This window comes from Salvelinus fontinalis, chromosome 5 (assembly GCF_029448725.1).
Source record: "Salvelinus fontinalis isolate EN_2023a chromosome 5, ASM2944872v1, whole genome shotgun sequence".
Classification (NCBI taxonomy): Eukaryota; Metazoa; Chordata; class Actinopteri; order Salmoniformes; family Salmonidae; genus Salvelinus; species Salvelinus fontinalis.
The window spans coordinates 63254064-63269026 of NC_074669.1; the positions used below are offsets into that span (position 1 = coordinate 63254064).

Genomic DNA, 14963 nt, shown 5'->3' on the forward strand with positions numbered 1-14963 from the left:
CAGGAGCAGGAGAAGAACAGAGCACTAGAGCAGAGGACCAGAGTCCTGGAGGAGAGGATCAGACTGCTGGAGGAGAGGATCAGACTGCTGGAGGAGAGGTTGAGGGGGGATGGAGGAGAGGATCAGACTGCTGGAGGAGAGGGTGAGGGGGGATGGAGGAGAGGTTGAGGGGGATGAAGGAGAGGTTGAGGGGGATGGAGGAGAGGTTGAGGGGGATGGAGGAGAGGTTGAGGGGGATGGAGGAGAGGTTGAGGGGGATGGAGGAGAGGATCAGACTGCTGGAGGAGAGGGAGAGGGGGATGGCGTGTGACAGAGAACAACCCACTAGAGAGGTGGCCATCCCCCGCAGAGAAGCCAGCAGAACAACCCGCCTCAACTCCCGACAAAAGTCTCGACACCACAGCAGAAATCAAATCATCACAAATTAAATGTATTTATAAAGCCCTTCTTACATCAGCTGATATCTCAAAGTGCTGTACAGAAACCCAGCCTAAAACCCCCCAAACAGCAAGCAATGCAGGTGTAGAAGCACGGTGGCTCGGGAAAACTGCCTAGAAAGGCCAAAACAAGAACAGTCCACACCAGACCCTGACCATAGCGTTGACATCACAGCAGAACAGGCAAATGAAGAACCCCAAGCCCAGCAGCTCTCACCCCCTCTGAGCACCTCCCCTGTCAGCCACCCTGATAGCCCTCCTGACCAAATAGGTTCACCCAGCGCCACCTAGACCTTCTGTCTGAGGACCAACTAGGGTCACCCAGCCCCCCCTAGACCTTCTGTCTGAGGACAAACGAGGTTCACCCAGCGCCACCTAGACCTTCTGTCTGAGGACCAACTAGGTTCACCCAGCGCCACCTAGACCTTCTGTCTGAGGACCAACTAGGTTCACCCAGCCACATAATAATACACCCAGCGCCACCTAGACCTTCTGTCTGAGGACCAACTAGGTTCACCCAGCGCCCCCTAGACCTTCTGTCTGAGGACCAACTAGGTTCACCCAGCCACATAATAATACACCCAGCGCCCCCTAGACCTTCTGTCTGAGGACCAACTAGGGTCACCCAGCCACATAATAATACACCCAGCCCCCCCTAGACCTTCTGTCTGAGGACCAACTAGGGTCACCCAGCGCCCCCTAGACCTTCTGTCTGAGGACCAACTAGGTTCACCCAGCCACATAATAATACACCCAGCGCCCCCTAGACCTTCTGTCTGAGGACCAACTAGGTTCACCCAGCCACATAATAATACACCCAGCCCCCCCTAGACCTTCTGTCTGAGGACCAACTAGGGTCACCCAGCGCCCCCTAGACCTTCTGTCTGAGGACCAACTAGGTTCACCCAGCGCCCCCTAGACCTTCTGTCTGAGGACCAACTAGGTTCACCCAGCGCCCCCTAGACCTTCTGTCTGAGGACCAACTAGGTTCACCCAGCCACATAATAATACACCCAGCGCCCCCTAGACCTTCTGTCTGAGGACCAACTAGGGTCACCCAGCCACATAATAATACACCCAGCCCCCCCTAGACCTTCTGTCTGAGGACCAACTAGGGTCACCCAGCGCCCCCTAGACCTTCTGTCTGAGGACCAACTAGGTTCACCCAGCCACATAATAATACACCCAGCGCCCCCTAGACCTTCTGTCTGAGGACCAACTAGGTTCACCCAGCCACATAATAATACACCCAGCCCCCCCTAGACCTTCTGTCTGAGGACCAACTAGGGTCACCCAGCGCCCCCTAGACCTTCTGTCTGAGGACCAACTAGGTTCACCCAGCGCCCCCTAGACCTTCTGTCTGAGGACCAACTAGGTTCACCCAGCGCCACCTAGACCTTCTGTCTGAGGACCAACTAGGTTCACCCAGCGCCACCTAGACCTTCTGTCTGAGGACCAACTAGGTTCACCCAGCCACATAATAATACACCCAGCGCCCCCTAGACCTTCTGTCTGAGGACCAACTAGGGTCACCCAGCCACATAATAATACACCCAGCCCCCCCTAGACCTTCTGTCTGAGGACCAACTAGGGTCACCCAGCGCCCCCTAGACCTTCTGTCTGAGGACCAACTAGGTTCACCCAGCCACATAATAATACACCCAGCGCCCCCTAGACCTTCTGTCTGAGGACCAACTAGGTTCACCCAGCCACATAATAATACACCCAGCCCCCCCTAGACCTTCTGTCTGAGGACCAACTAGGGTCACCCAGCGCCCCCTAGACCTTCTGTCTGAGGACCAACTAGGTTCACCCAGCGCCCCCTAGACCTTCTGTCTGAGGACCAACTAGGTTCACCCAGCGCCACCTAGACCTTCTGTCTGAGGACCAACTAGGTTCACCCAGCGCCACCTAGACCTTCTGTCTGAGGACCAACTAGGTTCACCCAGCCACATAATAATACACCCAGCGCCCCCTAGACCTTCTGTCTGAGGACCAACTAGGGTCACCCAGCCACATAATAATACACACAGGCACAAACGACCTGAGAGCACAGCAGGAAAGGGTGGCCACAGCACTGAAGGGAGTGCCCAACGCACAAGTGGTTATCTGCGCCCTGCTACAACTGCGCCCTGCTTTTTTGGGGGTTGATGTCACTTCCTCTTGAATTTGCAGACGTGTTGCTGTGCGTTTTGTTGCTGTGCGTTTTGTTGCCAACCTTACTTTGCTAGCTGACAACTTTACGTTTTTTTCTTTTTACTTTTTAATTACCGTTTATATTTTTAGTTTTTCCATCACAACTTTTTTCCCTCATTCAACTTTTTCACTCCGGACGCTTTATCTGGACATGGTTCGTCAGTACTTTCAACAGCCGAAGCTAAGTAGTAACATTAACATGATGTCTTTTAATTGCAGTCGCTGTACTCATAATATACAGGAGAACGATCGCCTTACGGCGAAAATAGCTGTGCTACAAGCCCAGCTTCAGACGCAATCGTTAGGCAAGGGTAATTTCAGTGTAGGAAAGGAAGAAACAGCGTCTGTGCCACCAGTAAGTACAGATAGTAACGTTAGTATAAACGCCCCCGCACAGTCCCCGCAGCCGGACAACTTTCTCATAGCTTCTGGAGGGAAATGCTGTAGGAATGCTCAACTGGTGTCGCTCATTCAGCCGACAGAAACTTTCAACCGGTTTTCCCCATTAAGTAGCGAGTCGGAGTCTGAGGCCGAGTTTTCTCTTGTCTCTACTCCTCCCGTTACGGGGTCTGAGACGCCGAAGGCTCCAACCATTAGCTCTGACAAATTGAAAACCCTAGTCATTGGCGACTCCATTACCCGCAGAATTAGACTTAAAACGAATCACCCAGCGATCATACACTGTTTACCAGGGGGCAGGGCTACCAACGTTAAGGCTAATCTGAAGATGGTGCTGGCTAAAGCTAAATCTGGCGAGTGTAGAGAGTATAGAGATATTGTTATCCACGTCGGCACCAACGATGTTAGGATGAAACAGTCAGAGGTCACCAAGTGCAACATAGCTTCAGCGTGTAAATCAGCTAGAAAGATGTGTTGGCATCGAGTAATTGTCTCTGGCCCCCTCCCAGTTAGGGGGAGTGACGAGCTCTACAGCAGAGTCTCACAACTCAATCGCTGGTTGAAAACTGTTTTCTGCCCCTCCCAAAAGATAGAATTTGTAGATAATTGGCCCTCTTTCTGGGACTCACCCACAAACAGGACCAAGCCTGACCTGCTGAGGAGTGACGGACTCCATCCTAGCTGGAGGGGTGCTCTCATCTTATCTACCAACATAGACAGGGCTCTAACTCCACAATGCAATAGGGTGCAGGCCAGGCAGCAGGCTGTTAGCCAACCTGCCAGCTTAGTGGAGTCTGCCACTAGCATAGTCAGTGTAGTCAGCTCAGCCATCCCCATTGAGACTGTGTCTGTGCCTCGACCTAGGTTGGGCAAAACTAAACATGGCGGTGTTCACCTTAGCATAGGATAAAGACCTCCTCCATTCCTGCCAATATTGAAAGAGATCGTGATACCTCACATCTCAAAATAGGGTTACTTAATGTTAGATCCCTCACTTCAAAGGCAGTTATAGTCAATTAACTAATCACTGATCACAATCTTGATGTGATTGGCCTGACTGAAACATGGCTTAAGCCTGATGAATTTACTGTGTTAAATGAGGCCTCACCTCCTGGTTACACTAGTGACCATATCCCCCGCGCATCCCGCAAAGACGGAGGTGTTGCTAACATTTACGATAGCAAATTTCAATTTACAAAAAAGAAAATGACGTTTTCGTCTTTTGAGCTTCTAGTCATGAAATCTATGCAGCCTACTCAATCACTTTTTATAGCTACTGTTTACAGGCCTCCTGGGCCATATACAGCGTTCCTCTCTGAGTTCCCTGAATTCCTATCGGACCTTGTAGTCATAGCAGATAATATTCAAATTTATATTCAAATTTTTGGTGATTTTAATATTCATATGGAAAAGTCCACAGACCCACTCCAAAAGGCTTTCGGACCATCATCGACTCAGTGGGTTTTGTCCAACATGTCTCTGGACCTACTCACTGCCACAGTCATACTCTGGACCTAGTTTTGTCCCATGGAATAAATGTTGTAGATCTTAATGTTTTTCCTCATAATCCTGGACTATCGGACCACCATTTTATTACGTTTGAAATCGCAACAAATAATCTGCTCAGACCCCAACCAAGGAGCATCAAAAGTCGTGCTATAAATTCTCAGACAACACAAAAATTCCTTGATGCCCTTCCAGACTCCTTCTGCCTACCCAAGGACGTCAGAGGACAGAAATCAGTTAACCACCTAACTGAGGAACTCAATTTAACCTTGCGCAATACCCCAGATGCAGTTGCACCCCTAAAAACGAAAAACATTTGTCATAAGAAACTAGCTCCCTGGTATACAGAAAATACCCGAGCTCTGAAGCAAGCTTCCAGAAAATTGGAACGGAAATGGCGCCACACCAAACTGGAAGACTTCCGACTAGCTTGGAAAGACATTACCGTGCAGTATCGAAGAGCCCTCACTGCTGCTCGATCATCCTACTTTTCCAACTTAATTGAGGAAAATAAGAACAATCCAAAATGTATTTGTGATACTGTTGCAAAGCTAACTAAAAAGCAGCATTCCCCAAGAGAGGATGGCTTTCACTTCAGCAGTAATAAATTCATGAACTTCTTTGAGGAAAAGATCATGATCATTAGAAAGCAAATTACAGATTCCTCTTTAAATCTGCGTATTCCTCCAGGGCTTAGCTGTCCTGGATCTGCACAGCTCTGCCAGGGCCTGGGATCGGCAGAGACACTTATGTGTTTTAGTACTATATCTCTTGACACAATGATGAAAATAATCATGGCCTCTAAACCTTCAAGCTGCATACTGGATCCTATTCGTACTAAACTACTGAAAGAGCTGCTTCCTGTGCTTGGCCCTCCTATGTTGAACATAATAAACGGCTCTCGATCCACCGGATGAGTACCAAACTCACTAAAAGTGGCAGTAATAAAGCCTCTCTTGAAAAAGCCAAACCTTGACCGGAAAATATAAAAAACTATCGGCCTATATCGAATTTTCCATTCCTCTCAAAAATTTTAGAAAAAACTGTTGCACAGCAACTCACTGCCTTCCTGAAGACAAACAATGTATACGAAATGCTTCAGTCTGGTTTTAGACCCCATCATAGCACTGGCACTGCACTTGTGAAGGTGGTAAATGACCTTTTAATGGCGTCAGACCGAGCCTCTGCATCTGTCCTCGTGCTACTAGACCTTAGTGCTGCATTTGATACCATCGATCACCACATTCTTTTGGAGATACTGGAAACACAAATTGGTCTACACGGACCAGTTCTGGCCTGGTTTAGATCTTATCTGTTGGAAAGATATCAGTTTGTCTCTGTGAATGGTTTGTCCTCTGACAAATCAACTGTACATTTCGGTGTTCCTCAAGGTTCCGTTTTAGGACCACTATTGTTTTCACAATATATTTTACCTCTTGGGGATGTTATTCGAAAACATAATGTTAACTTTCACTGCTATGCGGATGACACACAGCTGTACATTTCAATGAAACATGGTGAAGCCCCAAAATTGCCCTCGCTAGAAGCCTGTGTTTCAGACATAAGGAAGTGGATGGCTGAAAACGTTTTACTTTTAAACTCGGACAAAACAGAGAACAGAAAACCCACCACTCCACCCTGGACTTGAACAGCCTCTATGACCAGGTCCCCCTCTACAAGGCAGCAGTGCCCACCTTCGCCCGGACTCTAAAGGACATCGCTCTCAAACGTAGCACCAACACTTCACACAGGAGCACCAGATCAATAGACACCCCGCCCAGACCAGTGAGACACTCTCCCACACCCTCAGCACACATGGGGACAAACATCTACCAGGAGGTGACAGCATTCCCTCCCCCATATGCCCCCCTAGGCACAACTATGACAACATAACCAACAAAAACGGGTCACAACTCCTGCAGCTCTGTCGCACGCTGGATATGTACATAGTCAATGGTAGGCTTTGAGGGGACTCCTATGGTAGGTACACCTATAGCTCATCTCTTGGCAGTAGTACTGTAGACTACTTTATCACTGACCTCAACCCAGAGTCTCTCAGAGCGTTCACAGTCAGCCCACTGACACCCCTATCAGATCACAGCAAAATGACAGTTTACTTGAACAGAGCATTACTGAATCATGAGGCATCAAAGCCAAAGGAACTGAGTAACATTAAGAAATGCTATAGATGGAGGGAATGCATCCAATCTCTTTTAGACAACTTCCTGGGTAAAACGTTCCACTGTAATAGTGAAGCTGTAAACTTGGCAGTAGAAAATCTTAACAGTATATTTGACCTCTCAGCTTCCCTGTCAAATCAAAAAAATCTGAAATAGAAAACCGAAGAAAATGAAAAACAATGACAAATGGTTTGATGAAGAATGCAAAAAATCGAAGAAAGAAATTGAGAAACCTGTCCAACCAAAAACATAGAGACCCAGAAAATCTGAGTTTACGCCTTCACTATGGTGAATCACTAAATCAATACAGAAATACACTACGGAAAAAGAAGGAACAGCACGACAGAAATGAGCTCAATGTAATTGAAGAAGCCATAGACTCAAACCAATTCTGGGAAAATTGGAAAACACTAAACAAACAACAACACAAAGAATTATCTATCCAAAATGGATAAACCACTTCTCCAATCTTTTTGGCTCTATAACAAAGCACAAACAGCAAAAACATATACATGATCAAATACAAATCTTAGAATCAACTATGAAAGACTACCAGAACCCACTGGATTCTCCAATTACCTTGAATGAGTTACAGGACAAAATAAAAACCCTCCAACCCAAAAGGCCTGTGGTGTTGATGGTATCCTCAATGAAATGATCAAATATACAGACAACAAATTCCAATTGGCTATACTAAAACTCTTTAACATCGTCCTTAGCTCTGGCATCTTCCCCAATATTTGGAACCAAGGACTGATCACCCCAATCCACAAAAGTGGAGACAAATTTGACCCCAATAACTACTGTGGGATATGGGTCAACAGCAACCCTGGGAAAATCCTCTGCATTATCATTAACAGCAGACTTGTACATTTGCTCAGTGAAACCAAATTGGCTTTTACCAAATTAAAACAGACCATGTATTCACCCTGCACACCCTAAATGACAAACCAAAACAAACCAAAACAAAGGCAAAGTCTTCTCATGCTTTGTTGATTTCAAAAAAGCCTTCGACTCAATTAGGCATGAGGGTCTGCTATACAAATTGATGGAAAGTGGTGTTGGGGGTAAAACATACGACATTATAAAATCCTTATACACAAACAACAAGTGTGGGGTTAAAATAGTCAAAAAACACACACATTTATTTCCACAGGATCGTGGGGTGAGACAGGGATGCAGCTTAAGCCCCACCCTCTTCAACATATATATCAACGAATTGGCGCGGGCCCTAGAACAGTCTGCAGCACCCGGTCTCACCCTACTAGAATCCGAAGTCAAATGTCTACTGTTTGCTGATGATCTGGTGCTTCTGTCACCAACCAAGGAGGGCCTACAGCAGTACCTAGATCTTCTGCACAGATTCTGCCAGACCTGGGCCCTGACAGTAAATCTCAGTAAAACCAAAATAATGGTGTTCCAAAAAAGGTCCAGTCGCCAGGACCACAAATACAAATTCCATCTAGACACCGTTGCCCTAGAGCACACAAAAAACTATACATATCTCGGCCTAAACATCAGCACCACAGGTAAATTCCACAAAGCTGTGAACAATCTGAGAGACAAGGCAAGAAGGGCATTCTATGCCATCAAAAGGAACATAAAATTCAACATACCAATTAGGATCTGGATAAAAATACTTGAATCAGTTATAGAACCCATTGCCCTTTATGTTTGTGAGGTCTGGGGTCCGCTCACCAACCAAGTATTCACAAAATGGGACAATTGAATTGAGAGAGAGAGCTAGAGAGAGAGAGAATATGCTGTTACAGATCTTCAGTATCTCCTCCCCCAGAGTGGTGATAATGCTGTTATCCTTCAGCTGAAAAGAAGGAGATACATTGGTTTTCCTGTCACCATAAAGGCCAGTTGATTTCAACATTTTGTTTGGAAAGTACCTCAATACAAAGAAGTATTTGGAAAGTCCTTCCTGAACCTATTCTTCTAACAGATCAATTGAGAACCATCGTTTGAAGTTCATCATTTATCTTCTAAATAATCCATAGTTTCTACTTCTTTACTCAAGACCTCTGACAAGTGAAAATATAAATGTAACAAGGTACATTACGTCAAGGAAAAGTAGAGACAAACTATCAATATCTAAGAGACAGAGAGAGAGAGAGAGAGAGAGAGAGAGAGAGAGAGAGAGAGAGAGAGAGAGAGAGAGAGAGAGAGAGAGAGAGAGACAGAAAGACAGAAAGAGAGAGAGGGAGACAGAAAGAGAGACAGAAAGAGAGACAGAGAGAGAGAGAGAGAGAGAGAGAGAGAGAGAGAGAGAGAGAGAGAGAGAGAGAGAGAGAGAGAGAGAGAGAGAGAGACAGAAAGACAGAAAGAGAGAGAGGGAGACAGAAAGAGAGAGAGAGAGACAGACAGAAAGACAGAAAGAGAGAGAGGGAGACAGAAAGAGAGAGAGAGAGAGAGAGACAGACAGACAGACAGACAGACAGACAGACAGACAGACAGACAGACAGACAGACAGAGAGAGAGAGAGAGAGAGAGAGAGAGAGAGAGAGAGAGAGAGAGAGAGAGACAGAGACAGAGACAGAGAGAGAGAGACGAAGAGAGAGAGAGAGAGACAGAGAGAGAGACAGAGACAGAGAGAGAGAGACGAAGAGAGAGAGAGAGAGAGAGACGAAGAGAGAGAGAGATAGAGGGAGAGACAGAGACAGAGACAGAGACAGAGAGAGAGATACAGGGAGAGAGAGAGACGAAGAGAGAGATACAGGGAGAGAGAGAGAAACCCTATCCCCAAATAGATAGCAAGACTAATCTCACCCTGTCCTGCACATTCACCAGGCATCAGACGACGCCACATGAAAACGAAACACTCCTAGCATCTCAAACAGCACACTCTCTTATAAAGTGCACTAGTTATCAAATCAAAAAGTCCAATCAAATTTGATTAGTCACGTGCGCCGAATACAAAACCAACAATGCAGTTAAAAAAATAAGTAAAAGTAACAAGTAATTATTTACATTTACATTTAAGTCATTTAGCAGACGCTCTTATCCAGAGCGACTTACAAGTACATACAATCATACTTTTTTGTACTGGTCACCCGTGGGAATCGAACCCACAACCCTGGCGTTGCAGGCGCCATTCTCAACCAACTGAGCCACACGGGAATTATTAAAGAGCAGCAGTGAAATAACAATAGCGAGACTATACACAGGGGGGTACCGGTACAGAGTCAATGTGCGGGGGCACCGGTTAGTTGGTTGTAATATATAACATGTAATATGTACATGTAGAGAGTAGCAGCGGTGTAAAAGAGTGGGGGGGGTGGGGGGGTGGGCAATGCAAATAGTCTGGGTTGCCATTTGATTCGGTGTTCTGGAGTCTTATGGCTTGGGGGGTAGAAGCTGTTTAGTAGCCCCTTGGAAATAGACCTGGTGCTCCGGTACCGCTTGCCGTGCGGTAGCAGAGAGAACATTCTAGGATAAAGGGGGATGGAATCTTTGACAATTTTTAGGGTCTTCCTCTGACACCGCCTGGTTAGAGGTCCTGGATGGCAGGAAGCTTGGCCCCGGTTCGCACTACCCTCTGTCGTGCCTTGAGGTCGGAGGCCAAGCAGTTGCCAATCCAGGCAGTGATGCAACCAGTCAGAATGCTCTCGATGGTGCAGCTGTAGAACTTTTGAGGATCTGACGACCCATACCAAACCTTTTCAGTCTCCTGAGGGGGAATAGGTTTTGTCATGTCCTCTTCACGACTGTCTTGGTGTGGTTGGACCATGTTAGTTTGTTGGTGATGTGGACACCAAGGGACTTGAAGCTCTCAACCTGCTCCACTGCAGCCCCGTCAAGGAGAATGGGGGAGTGCTCGGTCCTCTTTTTCCTGTGGTCCACAATAATCTCCTTTGTCTTGATGACTTTGAGGGAGAGGTTGTTGTCCTGGCACCACACGGCCAGGTCTCTGACCTCCTCCCTATAGGCTGTCTCGTCGTTGTCGGTGATCAGGCCTACCACTGTTGTGTCATCGGCAAACTCAATGATGGTGTTGGAGTCGTGCCTGGCCGTGCAGTCATGAGTGAACAGGGAATACAGTAGAGGACTGAGCCTGGAACCCTGAGGGGCCACTGTGTTGAGGATCAGCGTGGCGGGTGTGTTGTTACCTACCCTTACCACCTAGGGGCAACCGGTTAGGAAGTCCAGGATCCAGTTGCAGAGGGAGGTGTTTAGTCCCAGGGTCCTTAGCTTAGTGATGAGCTTTGAGGGCACTATGGTGTTGAACGCTGAGCTGTAGTCAATAAATAACATTCTCACATAGGTCTTCCTTTTGTCAAGGTGGGAAAGGGCAGTGTGGAGTGCAATAGAGATTGCCTGTTTGATGGTTCGCCGGAGGGCATAGCAGGATTTATTATAAGCTTCCGAGTTAGCGTCCAGCTCCTTGAAAGCGGCAGCTCTATCCTTTAGCTCAGTGCGGATGCTGCCTATGATCCATGGCTTCTGGTTGGGGTATGTACGTATGGTCACTTTGGGGACGACATAATCGATACACTTATTAATGAAGCCAATGACTGATGTGGTGTACTGCTCAATGCCATCGGAGGAATCCCGGAACATATTCCAGTCTGTGCTAGCAAAACAGTCCTGTAGCTTAGCATCTGCTTCATCTGAACACTGTTTTATTGATCTAGTCACTGGTGCTTCCTGCTTTAGTTTTTGCTTGTAAAGCAGGAATCAGGAGGATATAATTATGGTCAGATTTGCCAAATGGAGGGTGAGGGAGAGATTTGTACGTGTCTCTGTGTGTGGAGTAAAGGTGGTCTAGAGTTTTTTTACCCCTCTGGTTGCACATTTAACATGCTGATAGAAATTTGGTAAAACTGATTTAAGTTTCTAAAGTCCCCAGCTACTAGGAGCACCGCCTCTGGGTGAGCATTTTCCATGTTTGCTTATGGCTGTATACAGCACATTTAATACTGTCTTTGTGCCAGATTCTGGCTGTGGTGGAATGTAAACAGCTACAAAGAATACCGATGAAAACTCTCTAGGTAGGTAGTGTGGTCTACAGCTTATCATGAGATACTCTACCTCATAGCTCGAGGCTTCCTTCGATATCGTGCACCAGCTGTTATTTACAAAAATACATAGTCCTCCGCCCTTACCGGATGCCGCTGTTCTATCCTGCCGGTACAGCGTATAACCAGCCAGCTGTATGTTGAGAGTGTCGTCATTCAGACGAAGCATAATATATTACAGTTTTGAATGTCCCGTTGGTAGTTTAATCTTCCCCGTAGGTCATCTATTTTATTGTCCAGATTGGAAGTTTGCTAGCAGAATGGAAGGAAGTGGGCTTTATTCAATCGCCTACCAATTCTCAGAAGGCTGTCCGCCCTCCGGTCCGCCCTCCGGTCCCATTTTTCTCCGCCTCCTCTTCACACAAATCATGGGGATCTGGGCCTGTTCCCGAGAAAGCAGCATATCGTTTGCGTCGGCCTCGTCATACTCGTTAAAGGGGGGAAAAAAAAGGATTCTGCCAGTACGTGGTGAATAATCTCAGTCCTGACGTCCATGAGTTAGTTTTGGTCATAAGAGGCGGTAGCGGCAACATTATTTACAAAATAAGCAAACAAACAAAAGACAATCGGTTGGGGACACGTAAAACGCCTGCCTTCTTCTCCGTCTTACTAGCTGACCAGAGACCTAAGGGCCCTGGTTAAAAGAAGTGCACTATGGAGGAAGTAGGGTGCCATTTGAGATGCTGCCCTGGTCTGCTGATGAAGACGTAGGAAGGTCAAAGGTGAGATGCAGCCATAGTCGGCTGATGAAGACGTAGGAAGGTCAAAGGTGAGATGCTGCCCTAGTCAGCTGATGAAGACGTAGGAAGGCCAAAGGAGAGATGCAGCCCTAGTCAGCTGATGAAGACGTAGGAAGGCCAAAGGAGAGATGCAGCCCTAGTCTGCTGATGAAGACGTAGGAATGCCAAAGGTGAGATGCAGCCCTAGTCTGCTGATGAAGACGTAGGAATGCCAAAGGAGCAGTTTAGAGACGGAACACCTTTCCTCTTCCTCTGACAGTTTAAACTGGGAATTATTTCACTGAGAAATGAGGGCGTCGGACGAGGGCTTCCTCTGACAGTTTAAACTGGGAATTATTTCACTGAGAAATGAGGGCGTCGGACGAGGGCTTCCTCTGACAGTTTAAACAGGGAATTATTTCACAGAGAAATGAGGGCATCGGACGAGGGCTTCCTCTGACAGTTTAAACAGGGAATTATTTCACTGAGAAATGAGGGCATCGGACGAGGGCTTCCTCTGACAGTTTAAACAGGGAATTATTTCACAGAGAAATGAGGGCATCGGACGAGGGCTTCCTCTGACAGTTTAAACTGGGAATTATTTCACAGAGAAATGAGGGCATCGGACGAGGGCTTACTCTGACAGTTTAAACAGGGAATTATGTCACAGAGAAATGAGGGCATCGGACGAGGGCTTCCTCTGACAGTTTAAACAGGGAATTATGTCACAGAGAAATGAGGGCATCGGACGAGGGCTTCCTCTGACAGTTTAAACTGGGAATTATTTCACAGAGAAATGAGGGCATCGGACGAGGCCTTCCTCTGACAGTTTAAACAGGGAATTATTTCACAGAGAAATGAGGGCATCGGACGAGGGCTACCTCTGACAGTTTAAACTGGGAATTATTTCACTGAGAAATGAGGGCATCGGACGAGGGCTTCCTCTGACAGTTTTAACTGGGAATTATTTCACTGAGAAATGAGGGCATCGGACGAGGGCTTCCTCTGACAGTTTAAACAGGGAATTATGTCACAGAGAAATGAGGGCATCGGACGAGGGGGTTATCTGACATGGCATCCTATTTCCTGTACAGTGATTTAGCTCTGATTTACTTATTAGAGGAGGTTTTGTGAGTGATGCCTATTGGTCTGTAGAATGGAGCTTTTCTCCAGTTTATTATAGAAGCTGCCCACGTAGATTATAAAACAATATATACAGTATATTTAACCAGGCCAGTCAGTTAAGAACACATTCTTATTTTCAACAACAGCCTAGGAACAGTGGGTTAACTGCCTTGTTCAGGGGAACAGTGGGTTAACTGCCTTGTTCAGGGGAACAGTGGGTTAACTGCCTTGTTCAGGGGAGCAGTGGGTTAACTGCCTTGTTCAGGGGAACAGTGGGTTAACTGCCTTGTTCAGGGGAACAGTGGATTAAACTGCCTTGTTCAGGGGAACAGTGGGTTAACTGCCTTGTTCAGGGGAACAGTGGGTTAACTGCCTTGTTCAGGGGAACAGTGGGTTAACTGCCTTGTTCAGGGGAACAGTGGATTAAACTGCCTTGTTCAGGGGAACAGTGGGTTAACTGCCTTGTTCAGGGGAACAGTGGGTTAACTGCCTTGTTCAGGGGAACAGTGGGTTAACTGTCTTGTTCAGGGGAACAGTGGGTTAACTGCCTTGTTCAGGGGAACAGTGGGTTAACTGCCTTGTTCAGGGGAACAGTGGGTTAACTGCCTTGTTCAGGGGAACAGTGGGTTAACTGCCTTGTTCAGGGGCAGAATGACAGATGTTTTACCTTATCAGCTCGGGGATTGGATCTTGCAAACTTTCAGGTTACTAGTCCAACCCTCTAACCACTAGGCTACCTGCCTCCCCTCTCTAACCACTAGGCTACCTGCCTCCCCCCTCTAACCACTAGGCTACCTGCCTCCCCTCTCTAACCACTAGGCTACCTGCCTCCCCCCCTCTAACCACTAGTCTACCTGCCTCCCCTCTCTAACCACTAGGCTACCTGCCTCCCCCCCTCTAACCACTAGTCTACCTGCCTCCCCCCTCTAACCACTAGGCTACCTGCCTCCCCCCACTAACCACTAGGCTACCTGCCTCCCCCCTCTAACAACTAGGCTACCTGCCTCCCCCCTCTAACCACTAGGCTACCTGCCTCCCCCCTCTAACCACTAGCCTACCTGCGTCCCCCTCTAACCACTAGGCTACCTGCCTCCCCCCTCTAACCACTAGGCTACCTGCCTCCCCCCTCTAACCACTAGGCTACCTGCCTCCCCCCTCTAACCACTAGGCTACCTGCCGCACCAACTTCGGTCAAACCCGGACGACGCTGAGCCAATTGTGCGTCGCCCTATGGGACTCCTAATCACGGCCCGGATGTGATACAGCCTAGATTCGAACCAGGGACTGTAGTGACTCCTCCGACCGCTCCGCCACTCGGGAGAATCTCAGTGGAAAGTAGTGCACTACATTGGGAATAAGGAGCCATGTCAGACTAAG

At 47.4% G+C, this 14963-nt stretch overlaps 1 protein-coding gene across 1 annotated transcript in view; it reads right to left on the reverse strand.

Moving 5' to 3' along the window:
- Positions 1-14963, reverse strand: part of LOC129856014 (CUB and sushi domain-containing protein 3-like) — a 749171-nt gene that overhangs the window by 228779 nt on the left and 505429 nt on the right. The window lies entirely within an intron of this gene.